The sequence below is a fragment of the Quercus suber genome, unplaced genomic scaffold (genome assembly GCF_002906115.3).
Source record: "Quercus suber isolate HL8 unplaced genomic scaffold, Cork oak 2.0 scaffold_268, whole genome shotgun sequence".
Taxonomy (NCBI): domain Eukaryota; kingdom Viridiplantae; phylum Streptophyta; class Magnoliopsida; order Fagales; family Fagaceae; genus Quercus; species Quercus suber.
This window is the reverse complement of record NW_027069724.1, coordinates 846,294-855,249: the sequence shown is the minus strand read 5'-3', so window position 1 is coordinate 855,249 and position 8,956 is coordinate 846,294. Positions and strand designations below refer to the sequence as shown.

At 32.0% G+C, this 8,956-nt stretch overlaps 1 long non-coding RNA gene across 5 annotated transcripts; it reads right to left on the bottom strand.

Moving 5' to 3' along the window:
• Nucleotides 1-818: 818 nt before the first annotated feature.
• On the bottom strand, nt 819-6,612 carry LOC112035301 (uncharacterized). 5 transcript variants are annotated; one of them, XR_010632178.1, is made up of 6 exons: nt 5,791-6,612; nt 5,203-5,340; nt 4,052-4,433; nt 3,344-3,507; nt 2,345-2,451; nt 819-1,023 (listed from the first exon to the last, which is right to left on the bottom strand). It is a non-coding gene; the product is annotated as an uncharacterized LOC112035301 (long non-coding RNA). The 5 variants fall into 5 exon arrangements; XR_010632180.1 differs by lacking the exon at nt 3,344-3,507 and having other exon boundaries at nt 4,052-4,257; nt 4,357-4,433; nt 5,791-6,595; XR_010632177.1 differs by lacking the exon at nt 3,344-3,507 and having other exon boundaries at nt 5,791-6,598.
• Between the last annotated feature and the right edge of the window lie 2,344 nt (nt 6,613-8,956).

The following is an 8,956-nucleotide window of genomic DNA, read 5'->3' as shown; positions in this document are numbered from 1 at the left end:
ACAGGGTAGTATACACATAATGCCTTGGACAATGTTTCCTAATAATTACTATTAATAGATATTAAATGAAACTGGTGCAATCAATCATAGTAAATATAAATTGTATCAATCTTCTCTATAATAAGCTAGGAATGCAACTATATCTATACATCAGATATATTTGTTTCTCTCTTCAATTTCGAAACTATTAAAAATTCACAAAGCATCGGTTGTTACTATAACCTTAAATCGCAAACAAAATGTAAAACTTAAAGCAATAGGAACAAAATATTTTTCTCAAGTAGATTTCTTGCATCATATTCAGAGTTCAAAATAACATTTATAAAGTTTGGGTAAAATATCATTTTCGTCCCTAAATTATCACAAAAGTTCGTTTTTTGTCCCTGAACTTTCAAAAGTTCGTTTTTCGTCCCTGAACTATCACAAAAGTTCGTTTTTTGTCCCTAAACTTTCAAAAGTTCTATTTTCGTCCCTAAACTTTTCCAAACGTATTGATTTTCATCCCTCCGTCTGATGGAGTGCTGACGTGGCTTTGACAGTGTGCTGATGTGAGAGGGACGAAAATCAATACATTTGGAAAAGTTTAGGCACGAAAATAGAACTTTTGAAAGTTTAGGGACTAAAAATGAACTTTTGTAATAGTTCAGGGACGAAAAACGAACTTTTGAAAGTTTAGGGACGAAAAACGAACTTTTGTGATAGTTTAGGGACGAAAATGATATTTTACCCTAATATTTACGAATGCATTATAGTATACAGTTTATAAAGAAATCAGTAAGTGTGTTTTGTTGCTAGTTTAAATAATACAAAACGCATAATACAACAATAAATATAAGTAATAGAAATAAAGAAATGCAATTATCCAAAAATAATAATTAATTATAATAACTACATATTAAAATCTTTCAAATATTTTATTCCTTGCCTAATGACTACACGCTTCATTTCTAAATCTTGTAGGCCCAAAGTTGTCAACAGCCATGCCTTTGAACATTGCGTTTAATCTCGTAACTTCTTCATCGGCTAAACATATCAAAAATATCATCAGCCAATATCAAAAATATTCCTAAACCTAGAAAAGCTTACATAATGCAAGTTGAATCTTGACCAAGGAAAATCCAATAAATATGAAAAACAAATTAAAAGTGAACATGATATGATAAAAATTCTAAGATAGCTTTGTTATATTTATACACATAGAAGTAAATGTAATATTTTAGCTTGGTTATATTTATACATATAAATCATTAAGGAATAAAAAAGTAACAATAATTAATTTAAAATACTTGTAAAATAAACCTATGTGTGCACCAACATGTAATTGTTGAAACAATCAGCCAACATAAACCTGTCTCTCATTTTCACGTTTGCTTAAACCATTTCTATCATCCATATTTAACTAAAGAGGAAAATCCCATTAAATGTCAATTCATAAAATTTTAAAATACATATAATAAGAAGAACAAAGTTTAACTACAAACTCGCTTGTAGCCAATGTCAAATTTCTTACTAATTAGATGCTCTTTACGATTCAATATGAAATGAGATTTTTTGCAAGAAAATCTGTAAAATAAGAAAAAATGATCCTTAAACAGCTAAATCAAGTTGTTGCATAATACTACAATTTAACAAAGTACTATGAAATCATACGTCAATACTTTGGTGACACTTAGTGTGAAATTATTCAAGTTTTTGAAGTGCTACATAAAATCACAATGTCAGTCAAAATTATTCAATACCTTTAGAGAATTTAGCACCAATTCAGACTTGATAATTTAGCATTTATAAATTAGAAAGCAAAGATAATCAATATTAAAGTTGGAGTATTTCACGTAAAAACTGTTGTAAAATAAGAAAAAATGACCCTTAAACAGCTAAATCAAGTTGTTGCATAATACTACAATTTTACAAAGTACCATGAAATCATAGGTCAGTACTTTGGTGACACTTAGTGTGAAATTATTCAAGTTTTCGAAGTGCTACATAAAATCACAATATCAGTCAAAATTATTCAATACCTTTTGAGAGAATTTAGCACCTATTCAGACTTGATAATTTAGCATTTGTAAATTAGAAAGCAAAGATAATCAATATTAAATTTGGAGTATTTCATGTAAAAACTATTCATATCCTAACACTAATTAATCAAAAGAATATCTATCTTAGAATTAATTTCATTGAAATAAAACAGACATGCCTTTTCACAATTACTTGGAGCCAAACAAATTAACCTTTAATGCAATATAATCACAATCATGTTGAAATAGTCTTTGAAGGCAAGGGTTATGAAATAAAACCTGAACATAATTAAATCAATGAATTTAGAAAACAATATATCTCTTACCTTTTCTCTCTAACAGTTGCATTACACATTTTCTTTCTATTTCTTCGCTTCAGATTCAGATCCCCAAAAAGAAAGTTATTGGAACCCAATCCACCACTCTTATTGATCTGCATAACAAAAAAAGTAAATCGCAAGCACCTTATGCTGTTAGTACTTCCTAAGTCCAACATCTCCTTTTTTCTTTTTTTCATCTTTTTTTTTTTTTTCCAAATAGGTAGAGATGACAACAAATCAAGTGTTTTCCAAAACTACTTCACATTTTGAGATACACTTTCAAAACTACATTAGAGAGTCACGGTTGACTGGAAACTATCTACATCATTAGTGTCTTTCTTTTTTGCTAAGATAGTTCAATAGAATTAGAATTTACCATTAAATTGAAATTTATTCTAGATTTTCCACCTAATCAATTTCATAATGTCTTACTTTATTTTAACTCAATAAGAAACTTTGGAAGTGTACTATCTTACATATATTGTAATAATGGTAGTGAGTACTTTATAAGAGCACAATGTTTATCAAATTTGTTTTTTTAACATGTACATGAATGTTTCATAATGTATATGCTTCTTCTTCAATGAATAATTCCTTTTATTCCTTTTAATCTCATACAATCATTTGAAACAAAGCTCACATGTTAAAAACATATCATGACTATGCCAATGCAATTGAGGGACTTTATTAGTAAGATTTTTAGAAAAATGCAGTAAAATGAAGAAGTTTCTAAATATCAAGTCAGAAGCAAGGTTTCTGCAGGTGACAGAAACTGATCCAACATAGTTAATAGATATAATTCTGAACTTCATCATAGCTGGAAAAGGAAACAACAATTTTTGAAAGTTAAAATGACTAAAATGATCATTAAGGGATGCAAAGGTAGATAAAATCATTGTTTGCTTAAGTTTTGAGACCAACTTAAGCAGATAGCCATTTGTCTAAACCTTCATTAGAATGTTAACAATTCAATAGCCAAAATAACAAAAGGCTTAGAAAGAGTACTTCACTATTGAGGATCACACCAAACTGACTTTAAATCTCTGAAAGTAGAATCCCAGGCTGGTTATGATTTTTCCTTTCTTTTGCACACTGAATTTGCACTTCACTTTTGGTCATCAGGGGGAAAAAAATAGCAATGTTGCAGTGCTTATAATTTTCATGTGACACTGACAGAATTTGTGAAAAATTAGGACGTTGAGAAAGCATTGGTTTCATAAGTAATCTAGCTTCTTTTATATAAAGACATGCCTCCCACACAATGCAAAGACCAAATAACATGCAGAGAAAAGGCACAACTAACATTGTATTAGCAAATAAATTTAGCTAACCAACTCCAAAACTCAACCACCACAAAACAGGTTCCAAAAAAATAACAAATTGCTATATAACGTCATGGATACAGTTGATCTGCTTACAAAAGAGGATTCTTTCACACACAGAAATAGTCATTGATTAAAATGCAATAGGGAAATGAACAAACAAAATCTGAAATTACTGAAGGATCAAACCTCAACCAATCAACCAAAACTAAATCAAGAACACAAAAAAAAAAAAAAAAAGAGTCAAGTAGGTATCTAACTGGAAAATAGTGTTAATGAAAAATATTGATTTTACACCAGACAAAAATTGTATTCTTTGTAATAGGTGCAGATTTTTAAACCCCTCAAAAATTGATCTTACGCAAAATATTAATAGGTTGTAGATTCTTACATGTTTTCTCAAGGTTGTTCAGCACCCTTTTGTCTTGTCATCTCACTCTAGTATGCCCCTGAGTCAAATTGAATACTTCCTTAACTTTTCTAGTTGTCATAACTATAATACCATTCACTTTCATGTTTGAAAGCCTAATAGAGAGAACCCTCAAAGACCACAATATAGCAGTAGTCTTCCTCTACACTTTCCAACTTTAACAGCCCCTAAAAATATTGCAATCTCTTTGATTCCTACATTGAAATAATACACCAATCCAATTGCCTTTCTCAGACTTTGAAGCTTCAATTAAGACCAAGATTTACCAAAAATAGAAAAAAGAATCCCTCTGTGTCAATGCTGCTGTTGTCCCTGTTTCCCAGCAACTCTCCTTCCAAATGAACTACATCAAGAATTCCAAATGCACTAAATCAAACTACATAAATATAGCATTCTCATGGACACCACCTCAAAGACAATAGGTCAGCATAAAAAGTTTCCTTCTCAAGGACAATATGGTCGGTAAAAAAAGTTTCATTCTGCTTCCATAGGCATCTAATGATCCTCTATTTCTAATTTATAACCCAATTTACGTCAAAATAACTCTGCCTCCTCCACAATAAGTCAATAACACACCAACGGAAAGGTACACTCCAATAAGAAATTGAACTGTTAATTAAATTTCATACTTGGTTACTATGCTTGGTTGTGCCCCTTTTTAGTGCTTTATTGTTAAATCTCTTACGATGGAATAAGAAGAAAAAGAAGTAATTGAACTATTAGACATATTGAACTACAAAGAAAAATGCAATATTTTTCATATCAATGTACAACAGTGTTAAATAATTGGCATGACAATAAACTAATTATTGAGTATAGTCAGTCAACCAATTACTTAAATTTGAAAACAATTTACAGAAAAGCAAAAGTACTAAGACAGTATTGAGAAAGCTAATGTTTGATCTATGATAAAAATAAGTGGCAAAGTGCAGATAAAAGAGCAAAACATTGCAATTTGCAGCATGCATGTAACAAAAAGTTGCGGTAGTCACGTCAAACCAAAATATTAAATCAAAAGTTTAAGAGAATGGCAAAGAGATGGTGGTTTTCAAAGATTATATTATATACCCATCTGATAAAAAGAAGAAAATAAAATAAATCAGAGGAAATACCTTGAGCATAGCCAGGAAGGATGAATGGTACGATCTAATTTTGGATCCAAAACACAAAGATATAATGCTTGAAGCAGATTGGCATCAGTGGAGGAAGAAAGGCATTTTAACGTTCAATACCTTCTTATTCTCTGTGTTCTATGGTTTTATTTTTTCAAATTAGAGCAATTGCAAACGAAAACTTTAAATATATACTGCAAAAACCTTGACAACAATGGTTGAAAAGAAACATAGGCAGCGAAAATATAAAGAGGGAAAATATTTCAACAAAAAATTAATAAAAGCATAAATGAAATGACAGAGCATTATTTTTTTGGCACCACATAAATTAAATCAATTCATGAAGATCTCCAGAGATTTCAATTTAGAGCGAAAACTTATACACAAAACGAATTTAACCTAAATATCCAAAAGAAAAACCAAATTTAACACATATAACTGATTTTAAAAACCATTCTAACCCAAATTCCCTACTCGAAACTGAATCTAAACCAAAACTTGAATGCAATCCAATACAATCCAATCCAAATACCCAGACCTAAATCATATTTAAACCCAAATTTACAGAACCAAAAAACAGAGACGAACCGGTGGAGGATACAGGATCTGATGGTGGCAAAGGCTGACTGTCTTCTTAGATTTTCTCTTTTCTCTCTATGCCGGCCGTACGAATCTCCACTGTGTCGCAGTATCGCTAGGTTTTTTTTTCTCCTTCCCTTTCTCTCTATCGCAATATCGGCAAGGTTTTTTTTTAGAGAGAGAAAATGTTAAGCGGAGTGATGAAGCTTTTTGATTTCATCGCTCTCTCTTTTTTTAAGGGATAAGCGGCTTGCTGTCTGACAGTGAGCCTCTACAAACGCACCGTGCGATGTTTTAAGTTTTAAATCTATACGGATAGGCTTTTTTCCTAACGTGGCACATCCTCGTAAAAGCTTCTGCTATCATATATAGTATTAGATTAGATTAGATTTGAAAATTGCTTTATTGAGATTTGATATCCCTGAAAAAATCATTTGGATAGGAACAAAGCATGGTGAATTTACTGTTCGTGGTGCGTACAATATGGATGTTCAACATTGACAAAGTGCAACACGGGCTGAATCAATCAGTTGTTTTTTTTTTTTTTTTTTTGGGTAATAAAATCAATCAGTTGCTTCTTCTAGAAGTCTAGAACTTTAATTTGGAGATGTTGCTGCTGTTGTGTGGGTTTTGATTTAAGGTTTTGGGGTTGATTTCAAATGCGTTTGTGGGGATGTTGTTGAAGATGTTGTGCAGGTTCTCTTCTCTCTCTTTCTTCCAGTTTCTTTTTCCCTCTTTCTTTTTTCTTTCACGCCTACAGGTCTCTGTTTTCTTCGTATCTTGTGGGAAGCACCCTGTTTTGAGCATAATCATTAAATTTCCGAGATTTAGAAATAAATTACAATCATAAAAACTATCAATGATGTATATTGCAATTTTCCTTGCAATTTATAATTTTTGTACAAATTTCACAAAACCCATCTCACAATATTGATAGATCCAAGTGTGAAATCTGTTTAAAAGGAAAAGAAGAGTATGGGGATATCACTAAGGGAGACAAAGGAGACGAATACCACTGAAGGAAAGAGTCCCATGTGTACGTTTTTAGATCCCTTAACACAAGTTGTTTAACCTAGTTATTTAGCTAAGTGATTACTTAGATAAATTATTCAGTTCTATGTTAACATAATAAAATCATATTATGTAAATAATGTGAAAATATAAAGAACACAACGATATGATAACTTAGGAAATCCTAACCAGTAAAAAAACCTGAGGAGAATTTAATCTAACTATTTTCAAGGTAAAATGGATCTACTTTAAAAGAATTGAAGTTTTTACAATAGAACTTAAACCACTAACATCCTATTGCTACCTCGAATAGAAAACTTGCTACCACAACCACGTGACAACTCCGAGTCCACGGACTACTTCTTTCCTTGATCTACAGCAACCACAAGTTCTCCTACTTGTGACTTTGAGACTTCACTCAAAGGTTTCAGATCTTCTTTAAAGTTCATTATGCAGCAACTGAAGAGATCATCAAGTTCTTGACACAAATCTTGATCTTGATAACTCTATGTGTGTTTATGAAGGTAAATACCTCTAGATCTCACAAAAGATTCAACACACAACACTCTAAAGACCTCTAAAACGTAACTAGAGCTTTTCCTTTTATACTTGGAGTAAAACACAAAACCCTACATGTCAAAAGAGCTTGGGCAGAATTGGAATTTCTACAGAAAAATAAATCTGCACGTGTTTCAATCGATCAAGCCTAATTTTCAATCGATTGAGCCTTGCAGATTTTGTTCAATAATTTTTGCAATCACTTGATTCCAATTTTACAATTAAACACACTTTGAGCAAGCCTAAACCTAGACTCTATGTTTTGATCATGGTTTACCAACATATTACAAATTGAAGTTCTAATACATTAGTTCCTAAAGTCTTAAAACCTAACAAACTCTCCCTTTGGCAATCCGTGACAAAACACATTACAAAAACAAAATGCTCAAAGTAAAAATAGCCCATTCAAATTTAAAAAAGCCGTAAATACAATTCAATTTAACTACTATCTATCAGTTGCTAAAGCAGACAGCAACCATGACTGAATTAATCTATAAATTCCTAAATTACTTAACAAATACATAAATGCATGTGTGAACAATACAAATAAACCAAAATTAAACTTCTTGATTTCACAAAACATAAAATAAAAGACATATATCATGAATAACCTCATAAATATAAATCAATAATCAAATGTACCATATGTGAAACAAGAAACAAAAAAATACTAAACACAAAGCATAATTTCTCCCTTGAACATATATAACCCATAAAAAAAATGAAATACATCAAAGCCAAAAAACAAAATACATCAAATGAGCTCCAAGGTACAATCTAAAATCTCCAATCTCTCCTTATCTCCATGTGTATGTACTCCCCCTTTTTGTGACAAATTGCCAAAGGGCAATCAAGACTCATCACCGTAAAGCATGAACCTTATTGAGCACATCCAACAGAAGTTGTGCATGTGTCGCCTGAATAGTCATAACAGTATCTAGCATGGCACAAAAGGAAGAGTTGCTCAATGTAGAAGGTGGAGGATCCACAGTAGTTGTAGGGTCTACATATGTCTCAGCAAAAGGGTCACTAGAAGGAGGAGGCGTAGATGCATCACCTGTAGAAGACTTGACTCTAGGACACTTAGAGCTAGTCTTCAACTGAGCTGCTCTTTGCCTAAGGAAGGTGGCACCTATAGGAGCTATGATATGGATGGGCTAGGATGCGAGAAAGTCCTCTAAACCAAAGTCCAAAAGAATCCTATGTATAAAGACAGGAAAGAATAAACCATGGGATTTGGCACTACTCCTATGAACCTCATCAAGTGAGCTAATGAAAAGAGATGGAAAACTCATAGGAGCATCAATGACAAAAGTGTACAAGAACGCACATCTCTCAATGGGAATAGTATGAAGATGAGAGATAGGCCAAATACAATGACAAGAAATCCGGAAAAACAAATAGTTGAGTTCAGTAAGCTCATGAGAAGTGACACAAGGATCAGTACCCCAACTAATGGAAGTACCGGTAATGAGTGACATAATGTCATCGAGGTGAGGGATCTCAGTGTAAGGGTACACAGGAGTAGAGGCCACTACATCAGGAGTAATGACATACTCTTCACCCCTTATTCAACTCTTCACATATTGAATGTTGGAGGAAGTGG